Source organism: Scyliorhinus canicula, chromosome 12 (assembly GCF_902713615.1).
Source record: "Scyliorhinus canicula chromosome 12, sScyCan1.1, whole genome shotgun sequence".
In the NCBI taxonomy this organism is placed as follows: Eukaryota; Metazoa; Chordata; class Chondrichthyes; order Carcharhiniformes; family Scyliorhinidae; genus Scyliorhinus; species Scyliorhinus canicula.
The window spans coordinates 153,796,680-153,811,395 of record NC_052157.1 but is presented as its reverse complement, the minus strand read 5'-3'; the positions used below and the strand labels follow the sequence as shown (position 1 = coordinate 153,811,395).

At 49.7% G+C, this 14,716-nt stretch overlaps 1 pseudogene; it reads left to right on the top strand.

The window, feature by feature from the left end:
- Positions 1–14,716, top strand: part of LOC119975082 — a 69,309-nt pseudogene that overhangs the window by 8,424 nt on the left and 46,169 nt on the right.

Sequence of the window (14,716 nt, the reverse complement as noted above, 5' to 3'; positions counted from 1 at the left end):
TACTCTGGAGATTCCTGGGAATAAGTGGAGCTAATTCACAGCCCTGCAGGGGGCTAGCAGGGGGCTAGCAGGGGTTTCAGAGAAGCCGGAGCTCCTGGAGAGGAGGAAGGCCAATGTCTTGGCCTTCGCCTCTCTGATTGCACGGCGGCGAATTTTGCTGGGGTGGCTGTCGGCATCATCACCGGGGGGGGTAGCGGCTTGGTAGGGTGGCCTGTATGGCTTCCTGTGGTTAGAGAAGGTCAATTATGAGTTATAGGGCTCTTCAGGGGGGGTTTGAGGATAGGTGGGGGATGTTTGTGACCATGTTTGAAGGGCTGTTCGTCGCGGGTGGAGGGGGTGAAAAAGGGAAAAAGTCTGTACACACTGTATAGTTGAGTGTTGGGAACATGTTTCCTGGGGTGTTTATTCACTGCAACCTGTTTTGATACATGTCTGTCATAAAATACATCTAAAAAAACAAATCAGAAGCAGGAGGAAGCCATTTTGCTCCTTGAACCTGACCATGCCTGATCTGATTATAATCTCCATTCCACATTCCCGTCTACTCTTGGGAACCTTTGACTTTCTTGTCAGTCAATAATCTATTTACCTCTGCATTAAAAAGACTTAATGACCGTTCCTCCACCATTCTCTGGTGATGAGTGTTCCAGGCACTCACAACCCTCTGGGAGAAAGATATGGGGCGGGATTCTCCGGCCCCCGCCAGGTCGGAGTTACTGACCTGACCTGACTTCCTCGTTGGAGTAGGGCAGGTTGCGGGCCTTAATGAAATGGTGTAGGCGGGTCACCCCTGGATGGCAGAGGTCTGCGTGGAGGGAGCGGAGGTACCGCGGGACAGGGCATCAGGAGGCTCATTGAGCTTCCCAGGACGATACAAGATATTGTAGTTGTACGTGGACAACTCGATCCGCCACCGTAAAATCTTGTCATTTTTGATCTTGCCCCTTTGTGCATTATCAAACATGAAGGCTACTGACCGTTGGTCTGTGAGGAGGGTAAACCTCCTGCCGGCCAAATAGTGCCTCCAATGTCGCACGGCTTCGACTATGGCCTGGGCTTCCTTTTCCACAGAGGGGTGGCGGAGTTCGGAAGCCTGGAGAGTTCTGGAGAAGAAGGCCACGGGTCTGCCCGCTTGGTTCAGGGTGGCCGCCAGAGCTACTTCTGATGCGCCGCTCTCGACCTGGAAGGGGAGGGCCTCGTCGATGGCACGCATCATGGACTTTGCGATGTCCGCTTTGATGCGGCTAAAGGCCTGGCAGGCCTCCGTCGACGGCGGGAAGGTCGTGGTTTGCATGAGGGGACGGGCCCTGTCAGCGTAATTGGGAACCCATTGGGCTTAGTATGCAAAGAACCCCAGGCAACGTTTGAGGGATTTGGGGGTATTGGGGAGAGGGAGTTCCATCAGGGGGCGCATGTGTTCGGGGTCGGGGCCTATCACTCCGTTACGCACTACGTAGCCGAGGATGGCTAGGCGGTCGGTGCTAAACACGCATTTATCCTTATTGTACGTGAGGTTAAGGAGTCCATCTCCCTTTGGAAGACCGAGACTCTATTTGTGACACCAAACGGAACCCTAAGGAAGCGGTAGAGACGCCCGTCAGCCTCGAACGCGGTGTACAGTCGGTCACTCGCGCGGATGGGGAGCTGGTGGTAAGCGGACTTAAGGTCCACAGTGGAGAAGACCTTGTATGTCGCGATCTCGTTTACCATGGTAGAAATACGGAGGAGAGGATACGCGTCCAGTTGCGTAAACCGATTGATGGTTTGGCTATAATCGATGACCATCGGGTTTTTCTCCCCCGTCCGGACCACCAGCACTTGGGCTCGCCAGGGGCTGTTGCTGGCCTCGATGACCCCTTCCGTCAGCAACCTCTGGACCTCGGACCTGATGAAGGATCGGTCCTGGGCGCTGTACCGTCTGCTCCGTGTGGTGACGGGTTTGCAATCGGGGGTGAGGTTAGCAATCAGGGAGGGAGGGTCCACTTTGAGGGATGCGAGGCTGCAGACAGTGAGGGGGGGTATAGGGCCGCCGAATTGAAAGGTCAAGCTCTGCAGGTTGCACTGGAAGTCCAGTCCTAGGAGTGCCGGTGTGCAAAGGTCAGGGAGGACAAGGAATTTATAATTTTTTTAAACCTTCCCTTGGACCGAGCTCCGCGATACAGCACCCGGTGATGTGGACGGAGTGCGAACCTGAGGCTAAACCGATTTTGCGTGTTACGGGATGGACAGGGAGCGCGCAGCGTCTTACCGTGTCAGGGTGAACGAAGCTTTCCGTGCTCCCGGAGTCCAGCAGGCAGTCCGTCTCATGGCCGTTGAGGTGGATCAGCGTAGTCGTTTTGGCGAGCGTGTGTGGATGAGACTGGTCGAGTTGAATGGCCACGAGCCGTGGAGAAAATCCGTCGTCGCCGTCCGAGTCGATGCTGGAGGGACCTTGCGTGGCAGACCTGGAAGTCGGTGGCCAGGATCCATATGTGAGGTGAACGGCCGCGAGCCGTGGAGAAAATCCGTCGTCGCCGTCCGAGTCGATGCTGGAGGGACCTTGCGTGGCAGACCTGGAAGTCGGTGGCCAGGATCCATATGTGAGGTCTGTTCCCCAAGATGGCGGCGCCCAGTATCCGCACGTGGGGTCGGGGCCCCAAGATGGCGGCGTTCAGGATGCGCACGTGGGGTCGGCGCCCCAAGATGGCGGTGCCCAGGAAGCCCTCGTGGCCGCTGGTGGCGGAGCTAGCGTTGCCGGCGCTGCGAGCTGATGAGGTGAGGCGCGCAGGCCGGCTCCAGGAGGTGAGTTCGGTGCATCAGCTGTGGGGATGCGCAGGCCGGCTCCAGGAGGTGAGTTCGGTGCATCAGCTGTGGGGACGCGCAGGCCAGGTGCGGGGGGCCGTGGGCGGGGGAGCAGAGTCGCGCTGCGGGCAGGCAGGGACCGGGGGGGCCCGGAGGGGCGAGGCGGTCGGGCGCCGGGGCCCGGGGGCGGGGGGGAGAAACGTGCGGGGCAGGCTGGCAGAGGCCTGGAGGGGCCGGGGAGGTGCGCTTGTCGGCCCGCGGGGTGCGAGTCGGGAGCGGCTGGGGCGGCCCTGGGGGAGAGAGAGAGGCACACAGGCCGTTCGCAGAGGCCTGGGGGCGGGGGGGGGAGAGTGCTGTGCAGCTTCCAGAAGCGCTGCAGCCAGCGTTTTGGCCTGGCAGACCGTGGAGTAGTGGCCCTTCTTCCCGCAGCTCTTACAGAGGGCGGAGCGGGCTGGGCAGCGCGAGCGAGGGTGTTTAGCATACCCGCAAAAGTAGCAGCGGGGCCCCGCAGATTTATCGGGGCGCCCCGCGGCACAAGCCTGAGGGAGGCCGGGAGCGGCGGGTGGCGGGTGGGAAGCGTGCCAGGAAGCAGCCTGGCCAGGGTCATAGGTGCGAGCGCTTAGATCTGCGACCTCCAGGGAGGCGGAGAGAGTCAGCGTCTCAGTTAAACTGAGTTCGTCTCTTTCCAGCATCCGCTGGCGGATCGCGGGAGACAGCATCCCAGCCACGTAAGCGTCTCTGATGAGTAGCTCCATGTGCTCTGTAGCGGACACCGCTACACAGGCGCAACCTCTCCCCAGGGCATAGAGGGCCAGGGCGTATTGGTCTAGAGACTCACCGGGGACCTGCTTTCTGGTGGCCAGCAGATGTCGAGCGAATACCCTGTTGACCGGTTTGATGAATTGTCCTTTTAGCTTTTGTATAGCGTCATCATAATCCGTTTCCTCTTTAATTATTGCGTAAGCGTCAATACCCACGCTGGAGTGGAGGACGTGCAGCTTCTGTGCCCCGGTGGGGGGGGTGGTTGTAGATGCTAGGAACCCTTCGAGGCAAGTCAGCCAGAGTTGGAAAAGTTCTGCAGTGTTCGGAGTTTGCGGGCTGATGCGGAGGCATTCGGGCTTGATGCGGAACTCCATCTTCAAAGTCGTAGTCAATTAAATTGATGTACCATCGATTGTACGCGAGGCGAGTGATTTACCAAAGTCTGGCTTTAATTGACTAGAACACAGCTCTGCGATCGTCTACAGTGGAAAGGGACGATCGTCAGGCGTCTGAGCATTTATACCTCGTTAATAGAGGCGTGCTTAACTCAGCCTCTCGGCCAATCGGTCGAGAGGCACATGACCGACCAGGGCCAATGGTAAGCCGACGTTCTGGCCCAATGGCAGAGGAGTATGCAGATCATATCACCACAGACTTCCATTAAGGAAAGGATCAGCTTGTCCTCTTTGTGCAGCTGCCAGAAATCCCAAGGACTTGGCACTGTAGCCTTCGTTGACAGAAAGGGTCACGTGGGGTGACACAAGTCTTGACTGACGCCATAGGCTGCGGGGTAAATCGACAAGAAAGGCAGACCCTTCTTTTGTCTTGGTAAATGCTCTCCAAATTAGGCGAGCATCCTGTATGATCGTAGCAAAGAGTGACATGTGGATTGGGAATATCTAAGGGAGGTGAAAAGTGTGAGGGATCAAAATCAATCGACCACCACTGTGGAGTAGTGAATAGAGGAAAATTTCGAAGCTGGGCCTGCGGGATAGGCGATATGGTAATCCCGTTATCAAGGCTTGGGTCACTATATTCTCTCATCTGGACTCTATCGGGTGTTTTAATAGCTGTGCCCAAGTGTCATTAATCTTTTGTAAAACTTCCTGCAGTTTTTAGATTTTTATTTTTTTAAACATTGGTACTCAGGGTTAACGTTAGCTGCCAGCATAGAACACAGAACAATCAGGCGCAGGCTCAGAAGTTATTAAATTCTGCAGCTGGTGACCTCGTATTTGAGACAGTTCTATAAACATACCATTGTCAATGCACTGTATTACCGCTCCGAATTTGCAGTGTCTGTCTGCCTAATAAGGTCAGGTGTCGTTAGTTATTGTACATCCTTCCTGCGAGAGGGTTATGAGTGGGACATATTTCAGTCAATTTTCAATATTTGCTATTTAACCAGTTTTTTGGAAAGAGACATTACTGGATGTTTATTATTTCTTTTTATTTCAAATTAACTGAACCACCGCCGAGTCTATCTGGACGGCCTGAAACAATCTGAAGTTATTTTCGACAAGAATCCATTAAGTTCCTAACCGTAATCTTGTATTGACTTTGCTCCCCTTTTTTCATTTTGGGAGATTTGTTATCCTCAGATATTCCTGAACAAAAACTAATGGAGTGCTTTAGCCCGTTTCTGATCAAGGTGGATAGCCTAACTTGGTTCTTTTCCCACATGCGCATACCATTTTCAAGATCTGTCAATTCTATACCCAATTTTAATTCTTTATCCTGCCAGCTGCTAACAAGGAGGCATCCTTCAATTTGGACAATATTCCCTCCATAGAGCAACTAACGTTTTAGCAGTTGACCCCCTATTATTTTCCCAAATCACTTGTTGAGCTTCTATCACTGTTGATAGGTCTTTAGTTCCCCCCAGTATTGTTCACACAGCGTTTGCAGTTCGCTGCCATTTTTAAAAGTTGTATCTAAAGTTTTACCCATTGCACCCTTTGTCTGATGCCAGATGGTCCTTCCGATTACAATTTTAACACTTGATTAAGAAAATTACGTGTGTGATGTTTTATGTCAGGGTCCGCACGCTTTTTGCCCTGTTTATGTGTTATTAAGCAGAGTTATCCGCATCTGCAGGAGATTATAATTTAAATCACGGAGTAATCGCGCTCCATGCAAACCAATTAACAGCTCGAAGGTGACACCGTAAAGATTCTATGTCACCCGCCTTACAAAGTTAACGGGAACCTTTTATCGCGAAGGTTTCAGGTAATAAGAAGGACCATGTTGGCATCGATATCTCTTTACCTCTTTCAAATCATCACAGCTTGAAACATAATTTTTAAAGTCAAGTCTGAAAAATGAAATATGAATTCTTTCCTTCTCTCTCTTATCTATCTCTCTCCCTCTCTACATAACTCTGTCTGTCTTTGGAACTCTTGGTGCTCTTTCTCTTTATCTGCCTACCTCTCCATCTCTGCCTCTCCCTGACTCGCTCTCTTTCGCTCTCTCTAACAGTTCCTGTCTCTGTCGCTGGCTCTCTCTCCTTCAATCTCTTCCTCTGTCTCTCTTTCTCTCTCTTGTCCTTGGGGACAAATTTTGAACAAAAATTTTTCATTCTCTTTCGAAAACTTTATCTGTGTTATTCCATTTAAGTCAATTTGCACTGATTAATTTTAGAGGCATTAGCTATTCTTAGAGATGTATTTTTTCTTTGTCAATTCAAAAAAGACCAACTGTCTGCTGAAATGGTTAATATTTCCTGCAGAATCTAAGGGGCAGAGAACTTGGCGTGATGCCATTTATGTCTTTTCACGCAAACTAAAAACTTATTCATATTTCAATTAGTCTTATTTGTAAAGTTACTTTCTTTTAAACTGATATAGTGTGAACTGAACAACTTTGGAAAAGCTTGGGAACATTTGCAAGAGGAAATATGAATGTTTTGCCATTAGTTTAAAAACAATTCGAGTACGCATTTTGTTGTCCTTCAGAAGAACCACTTGTTATCATAATAAGGCCAGTACAACATTCCAAGCAGTAGTCAGTTTACATTATGATGTACTAAATTTTGTTCAAAAGCAATGTTAAACTTTAGTCATTATTGCCAGCATGCTTCTAAATTGATAACTCATTAACTTCACTTCCATAATTCCCTTATTGTGGATCGTTTAATCAACACCTTTTAGTCCATTATCATGTCTTCCGTAGAGAAGGGTTGTTCGATATTTACGGCTTGCTTCTGTGACCGAGTGCGTGTCGCTAAGGGGGACACGTTAGCGGGAGTTTCATTGGTAATGGGATCAGAAGTGGGAGTCAGGTCTTGGGGCAGTGGAATTGTAGGATCAGGGAGCATGAGGGTGGGGTATCTTCCGTATCGCCTGAATAGGGGAACATCGGCATGCCAGAGCAACTGGGAGGATCCTCCTTTCCTATAATCTGATTGGCCAGTCCTACTTTTCTGCTAACAGGAGGTTTGTTATTGCCAGATTGCTTTTTTAGTGTTTTGACTGTTTTCTATCCCAAAGCTCACATTACAATTTTAAAGTCTCCCAATTCTTCGCTTTACCATTCACACAATCATCAATATCTCTTTTGCGGGCTTTATCTCTCAAACTCATAAATAGTGATTGTTCGTTGCACTAAGTGGACTGTTTTTTTTCTAAACGCATGAAAAATAGAGGGGAATTGCCCCTAGCTTTGTCTAAAGTTTGTTGCATAATGTCAGTAAAAATGTGCCCCTGGCAAAAAAAAACGCTCAAACAAAATTTCTGGTACCAAATCAAATTGGAGGGTCCTTGACCCCAAAAAAAATTACTGACAGGGTCCCTGACCCCAAAAAATTACTGACAGGGTCCCTGACCCCAAACTTATTGACAGGGTCCCTGACCCCAAACTTATTGACAGGGTCCCTGACCCCAAACTTATTGACAGCCTGTATAAATCTGATGCGGATGAAAAACGAGATCAACAAGGTCCCTGACCTGCGGCTAATTACACACAAACAAAATGTACTCACAGTCAAATTTAGACTCGAGAACCGTCACCTGTTTAGTTACTTCCGTCAGGGATGAGGGGTCGCAGCACAGATCCGAGAGAGAGAGAGACCAAGGTCAATCTTACCTTGTGCCGGCGTCTGTCTCTGTACTCCGGTCATGGCTTTGATCACTTTTTCTCAGTCCCTCATGGAAGCTCACTTCAGGATATTGGATTTTTTCTCGCAGCGCCAAATGTCGTATTCAATATTTTCCCCGCGTCTTGACTGTGATAGAAAGATGCAAACATGATTCATTAGGTAAGCAAAACTGAACTTTATTTACGAATTAGAACTGACTGCTAGCAGTAATGGCTGAGACTTGAAGTCGGAAAACAGTCAAGTACAAACTGCTGAGTCCGTCCCAAGTCTGCGATATTACAGAAGAATAAGGCGATTTTTATACATTATAGGATCAAGATAACATGAATACAACTTGGTCAGGAATTTGATCGAAAGTAAAACATAAGTAATAATCGTTACAATGGCGTCACCTTGCTGACCTTTAGGGGACTGGAGGTTCATATCATTATCTTGTCTTTGTTTTAAGAAAGGGACAAATTTGTTTACGTACAGGAAGAGACAGTTTTTCAGCTTGGTATGTATTGAGACTGCTTCTAGGTTCATGACGAACAAGCCTTATCTAGAATTTCAGAGTCACCCAGTTCTCAGGTCATGTTGACCTCGGCTGTATCCGTGTATTTTGTATCTGTGCCTTAGGTTATATGAAATCAGTTTAAATTCAATTGTACCAAGAAGACTTGACTAGTTTTCCCATCATGCCATTATATGCTTCGCACAATACCACACTATGTCTTATGGTCTTACAGTCTTCTAACCGGTTTATTTTTGCTTTGTAGTGAAGGATTGGAAAAATGGGGAATTCAATGCAATCAAGCTCTGCCCAGGACCATGAAAGCTGTGGTAACCTGTTCCTGAGGAAAATAAGGAGATTAATACCCATCAACTTCTGGCAGGAAGTGAAATGTATTTCCAAACTGGCTTTACCAGTGGTGAGTTTACACCCACCTAATGCCACATTATATCACACAGTGAGCTCTCCAGAAATGTATCTCATTGTTTAAACCTATTTCTATTGTTGCCTTCAAGTAACTCATTCACCTGGTTCCTTTTGCTATGCCCATAATCACTTTAATTTAGGTATAGGGGGATCAGGGGTTATGGGCAGAAGGCAGGAGAATGGGGATGAGAAAAATATCAGCCATGATTAAATGGCGGAGCAGACTCGATGGGCCGTGGCCTAATTCTGCTCCTAGATCTTATGGTCTTATACACAAGCATCTTCACTGAGCACCTTTATCAAATTCCCTTCCCTGATTGTATTTATATAATTTTAAGTTTATTCAACCCATTTTGGAAATTGCTAATCCTGCAACTCCATTGTCTTCAATTGAAATGGTTCCGCTTTACTTTGTTTTCTCACTTCACAAAGTATCATTCTCCATTTTGTGCATCCAGATATTTGAGTCCGTCATTGGTGGATCAGTTGCCTGGATCAAGTAGACCGCTTCCTTTCGTAATTATGAAAACCTCAATAACATTTCTGCCTCCTCACCTTTGAGAATCATACATCATAGAATTTACAGTGCAGAAGGAGGCCATTCGGCCCATCGGGTCTGCACCAGCCCCTGGAAAGAGCACCCTATTTAAGCCTCTACCCCATCCCCGTAACCCCTCCTAACCTTTTGGGCACTAAGGGGCAATTTAGCATGGCCACTCCGCCTAACCTGCACATCTTTGGAATGTGGGAGGAAACCGGAGCACCCGGAGGAAACCCACACACACACGGGGAGAACGTGCAAACTCCACACGGACAATCGCCCGAGGCCGGGATTGAACCTGGGGCCCTGGCGCTGTGGGGCAACAGTGCTAACCACTGTGGGACCGTACCGCACGGGCAGAAGGGAGAAAAGAATAAAAAGGGCGGGATCATCCGGACCCGCCCGTCGCGTGTTCCTTGGTGACGCACCCTCACCGTCAGCGTGATTTTCCTTTCCTGACTCCTGCCAGTGGCATGTCCCATGGTGGCCACCCCTTACCGCCAGGAAACCTGCAGGCGTGGGCGCGCTGCCGGCGGATCGGAAATCACGCCGGCGGAGAATCCCAGCCAATGGCCTTCAGTAAGAAGTGTCATTGGCGTTATTTGACTTTTTTTTCCCAAAGTAACAAGAGTTTGATCAATGTTAAGTGGCCGGTGTATATTATTTATTGTTCATTTTCTTTCACAGTCCTTGGCACAGCTGATGATATACCTACTCGATATCGTCAGCACTGTGTTCTGTGGACATTTGAATTGGACGCTGTTAGTCTTGCTACAGTGGTGAGTCTTTGTTCAGAATCTGCACATTTATTCATCGCAAAGTATCCTGAATAAAATAGTGATGGAATTGCGGAGATTCCTATCAGTTTCGAGTTTAGTGCCTTTATCAGCTGATGAAATGCTCCTTGTAAAGAAGCCTGGCCTTTACCTGCTGCCCTCAGGGGAGGGGCAACTAGAGATCAAGAGATGCTTCAATGGCTCTGGGCTAAAGAACAGGAATGCCAGCTCGGAATTCCAGCTCATCACCATTGTTAATGAGCCATCCTGGAAGGCCGATGTGTACGTAGGTGGGAATGAGACTGGGCTCAGCCTCAATACTCTTCACGGACAGATAATCAATCCTCTGGCAGGCACGTGGCTCACACATGAGGGCTGGTCACTTGTGCAAGTTATTCATGGGCTGCTGAAGGACATAGGACTGTGCTGACAACAACAGCTGGAATTTACATAGCGCATTAACAAAGTAAAACATCCCAACGAGCTATACAGGGGGTGCAATCAACCAAAAAGTCTGGACACCGAATCAAAGAAGGAAATATTGGGATCAGTGATGAAAAGGATGATCCAAGAGGTGGGTTTTAAGGACAGCTTTTAAGGAAAGGAAGAGCGCGAGGTGGTGATGCAGAGAGGTTTAGGATGGAAATTCCAACAGTTGGGGTGCAGGCAGTTGAAGGGTTCGTTCGCTGTCAATGGTGGGTAATGGAAGTGGGGGATGAAGCACAGGGCAGAATTGGAGGAACACAGGGGTGTAGGGATCAAACATTTAACAGAGATAGGGCATGAAAAGGCCACTGAAGGATTTGAACACAAGTATAAGAATTCTAACTTTGAGTCATAAGAACATAAGAACTAGGAGCAGGAGTCGGCCATCTGGCCCCTCGGGCCTGCTCCGCCATTCAATGAGATCATGGCTGATCTTTTGTGGACTCAGCTCCACTTTCCGGCCCGAACGTCATAACTCTTAATCCCTTTATTCTTCAAAAAACTATCTATCCTTATCTTAAAAACATTTAATGAAGGAGCCTCAACTGCTTCACTGGGCAGGGAATTCCATAGATTCACAACCCTTTGGGTGAAGAAGTTCCTCCTAATGTCACGGATGGATTGAGAGGCAATGCATGTCAGTGAGTACAGAGGTTATTGAGTAAAGTGGACTTGCCGTGTTGGGATACAGGGAGTAGAGTTTTGGCTGAGCTCAACTTTAGGGAAGGTGTAAAATTGGGTGCCGGCCAGAAAACCATTGGAACAGTCGAGTCCGGAGTGCGGACCTACAGGATGGCTGCAGGAAATACACCAACGGTCCTCAGACTGCACCGACCAAACGTATGACCACTACCATCTAGAAGAACCGTGGGCAGCAGATACCTGGAAACATGGCCACCTGCAAACCCCGCCCCTCCAAGCCACTCCCCCTGCTGACCTCGAAATATATCGGCGTCCCTTCACTGTCGCTGGGTCATAAACTGGAACCTGCTCCCTAACAGCACTGTGGGAGTACCTGCACCACAGGGACTGCAGCGGTTCAAGAAGGCAGCTCCCCGCCACCACCTCAAGGGCAATTAGGGGTGGGCAAATGCTGGCCCAGCCAGTGACATCCACAGCCCATAAATGAATAACAAAAATATCAAAAGCTGACACTTGCTGGGAAGGAAATGGATAAGAATAAGAAGCCAAAATAAAAAGAAATCACAATGGTACTTAATAATTTTATAGAAAAGAAATTGTAGAATTTTGTTACATTTTTCTGACATGATCAACAATCTTGCTAAATGCTCCCTTCCCTTTTTTCCTGTGGACAGGTAATAAGTATAACAGGTATCTCCGTGGGCATTGGTTTGGCGACAGCGTGTGATACACTTATCTCTCAGGTAGGTGAAGCAAACTCCAGGCTGGACGACGGGAAGTGCTTTCCTCTTTAGACAGCGAAAAATAATTTGTTACACCAGAGAAGAAAAAATTCTATAACCCTCTGGCCTTAGGAAACGCAAATTCCCTGTGTGAATGTCAGCCACACCAGCCAGGGTGTCCCAGATCCCATTCCTGCACTTTCCTGAATCAGCTGATTTCAGGTGGTTTCCAAGCCTTCCACAATTGGCCTTAAAGCTCTTTCAGCCGTGGGTCAGAAAATGATCCGCCGACTCTGAGCCAGCGAATGAATGAAGCTGGAGAAGGTGTGCAGCCGAGAGCGAGCGAAATGGCCAAGAGCAAGTCAACGTTCCATTTCCCGCTCTGCTCAATCACACTGCAAAATGTAAAAGAGGTTGATGATTCGCTCATGCACATTTTTGCATTCTGAAACAAAGTGACCTGCAACCTATTTTTTTTTTAAATTTGTTTTTATTAAAGCTTTTTTCAAACAGAATTTTTACATAACTAATAACAGAAAAACAAACGAAAAATATTTCACAAAACTAGGTGGCTGTTATCATTATACAAAAAGAAAATATACATTAAATAAACAGTTCCCTCACCTGAGCCCCCCCCCCCCCCCCCCCCCCCCCCAGTTGCTGCTGCTGCTGACACTTTAACGCTTCCCGAGAAAGCCAAGGAAAGGTTGCCACTGCCGGGAGAACCCCAGCAAGGACCCTCTCAATCCAAACTTTATTCGCTACAGGCTGAGAAACCCAGCCATGTCACTAACCCAGGTCTCCACACTCGGGAGTTTCGCGTCCCTCCACATTAACAAGATCCGTCTCCGGGCTACCAGGGAGGCAAAGGCCAAAACCTCGGCCTCTTTCGCTTCCTGCACTCCCGGATCCTCTGACACCCCAAAGATCGCTATTGTTGGACTCGGCTTCACCCGCGTGTCCAAAATCCTGGACATAGCCTTCGCAAAGCCCTGCCAGAATTCTTTAAGCGCCGGGCAGGCCCAGAACATATGGACATGGTTCGCTGGACTCCCTGAATACCTCGCACACCTGCCCTCCACCCCAAAGAACTTGCTCATTCTCGCCGTCGTCATGTGAGCCCGGTGCACCACCTTAAACTGAATCAAGCTGAACCTGGCACACGATGCGGACGAATTCATCCTGCCCAAGGCATCAGCCCACAGGCCCTCATCTAGCACCTCGCCTAGCTCCTCCTCCCACTTGCCCTTCAGCTCCTCCACTGAGGCTTCCTCCGCCTCCTGCAGCCCCTGATATATGTCCAACACCTTCCCCTCTCCTACCCAGATGCCAGACACTACGCTGTCCTGTATCCTTCGAGGGGATAGCCACGGAAAGTCCCGGACTTGGAGGAATCTGAAAGCATTTCCCGGGGGCAGGCCGATCTTCTCCTCCACCGCCTTCAAGCTAGGGAAAGTCCCATCTATATAAACAGGTCTCCCATCGTTCTAATGCCTGCCCCATACCAGCCTTGGAGCCCCCCGTCTATCTTGCCCGGAGCAAATCTATGGTTGTTCCGTATCGGGGTCCAAACTGAAGCCCCCTCCTCCTTCCTGTGCCTCCTCCACTGACCCCAGACCCTAAGTGCCACCGTCACCACCGGCCTGTGGTGTATCGTGCCGGCGAGATCGGTAGCAGTGCCCCTAGGCTGGCACCTTTGCATGATGCCGCCTCTAGCCGCCCCCACGCCAACCCCTAAATCCCGTGATAATCCTGTTCACCCCGCTTGAAGAAGGATTTGGGGGTGAAGATGGGAAGGCACTGGAAAACGAACAGGAATCTGGGGGAGGACCGTCATCTTCACGGTCTGCACCCTTCCTGCCAGGGAAAGTGGGAGCATGTCCCACCTTTTAAAGTCTCCCTCCATCTGCCCTACAAGCCGAGATAGATTGAGCCGGTGTTGGGCATCCCAGTTCCTAGCCACCTGTATACCTAGGTAACCTAGGTAACCTACCTTCTCTCCACCATCTTGAGTGGGAGCTCTCCCAGTCTCTCCTCCTGGCCCCTGGCATGGATTCCAAACAGCTCACTTTTTCCCCACGTTCAACTTGTACCCCGAGAAGCTCCCAAAGTCCCTTAGGATCCGCTTGACCTCCCCCATCCCCTCTAGCGGGTCCGAAATATACAATAGCAGGTCGTCTGCGTAGAGGGAAACCCGGTGCTCTCCCCCCTACCGGACCAGCCCCCTCCAGTTCCTTGAAGTCCTCAGCACTATGGCCAACGGCTCAATTGCCAGGGCAAATAGTAACGGGGATACGGGGCACCCCTGCCTCGTCCCTCGGTACAGCCTAAAATACTCCGACCTCAGCCAGTTCGTGGACACACTTGCTACGGGGGCCTGATACAGTAGCTTCACCCACCCTATGAACCCCTCATCGGTTCCTCTCTCCTTTGCCTCGTTAAAGTTTCTTAGCAGGAGCGGGCTCAGTAGCTTCGAGAACTTCTTATAAAATTCTACATCCTCTATCTCCTCCAACTCAATCGGGGCCCCGAGTCCCTCCACCAGCTCTTCGTCCACCCTTGGGAACCTCAATTGATCCATAAATTGCTTCATCCCTTCCCCTCCCCTCAGGGGCTCTGACTCGTACAGTTTACAATAAAACCCCTTGAAGACTTTGTTGATCTTCTCTTGGCCCAAGACCGCATTACCTTCCTTATCCAGCACTCCCCCGATCTCCCTGGCCGCCTCTCTCCTGTGAAGTTGGTGTGCCAGCATCCTACTTGCTTTCTCCCCATACTTGTAGACTGCCTCTTTCGCCTTCCTCAGCTGTGCCTCCGCCTTCCCAGTGGTCAGCAAATCAAACTCCGCCTGTAATCTCCGGTGCTCCTTTAGCAGCTCCTCCTTGGGGGCCTCCGCGTACTTCCTGTCTACTCTAAGTATCTCTCCCACCAGCCTCTCCCTCTCCGCCCTCTCCCTCTTCTCTCTGTGGGACCTAATAGAGATTAACTCCC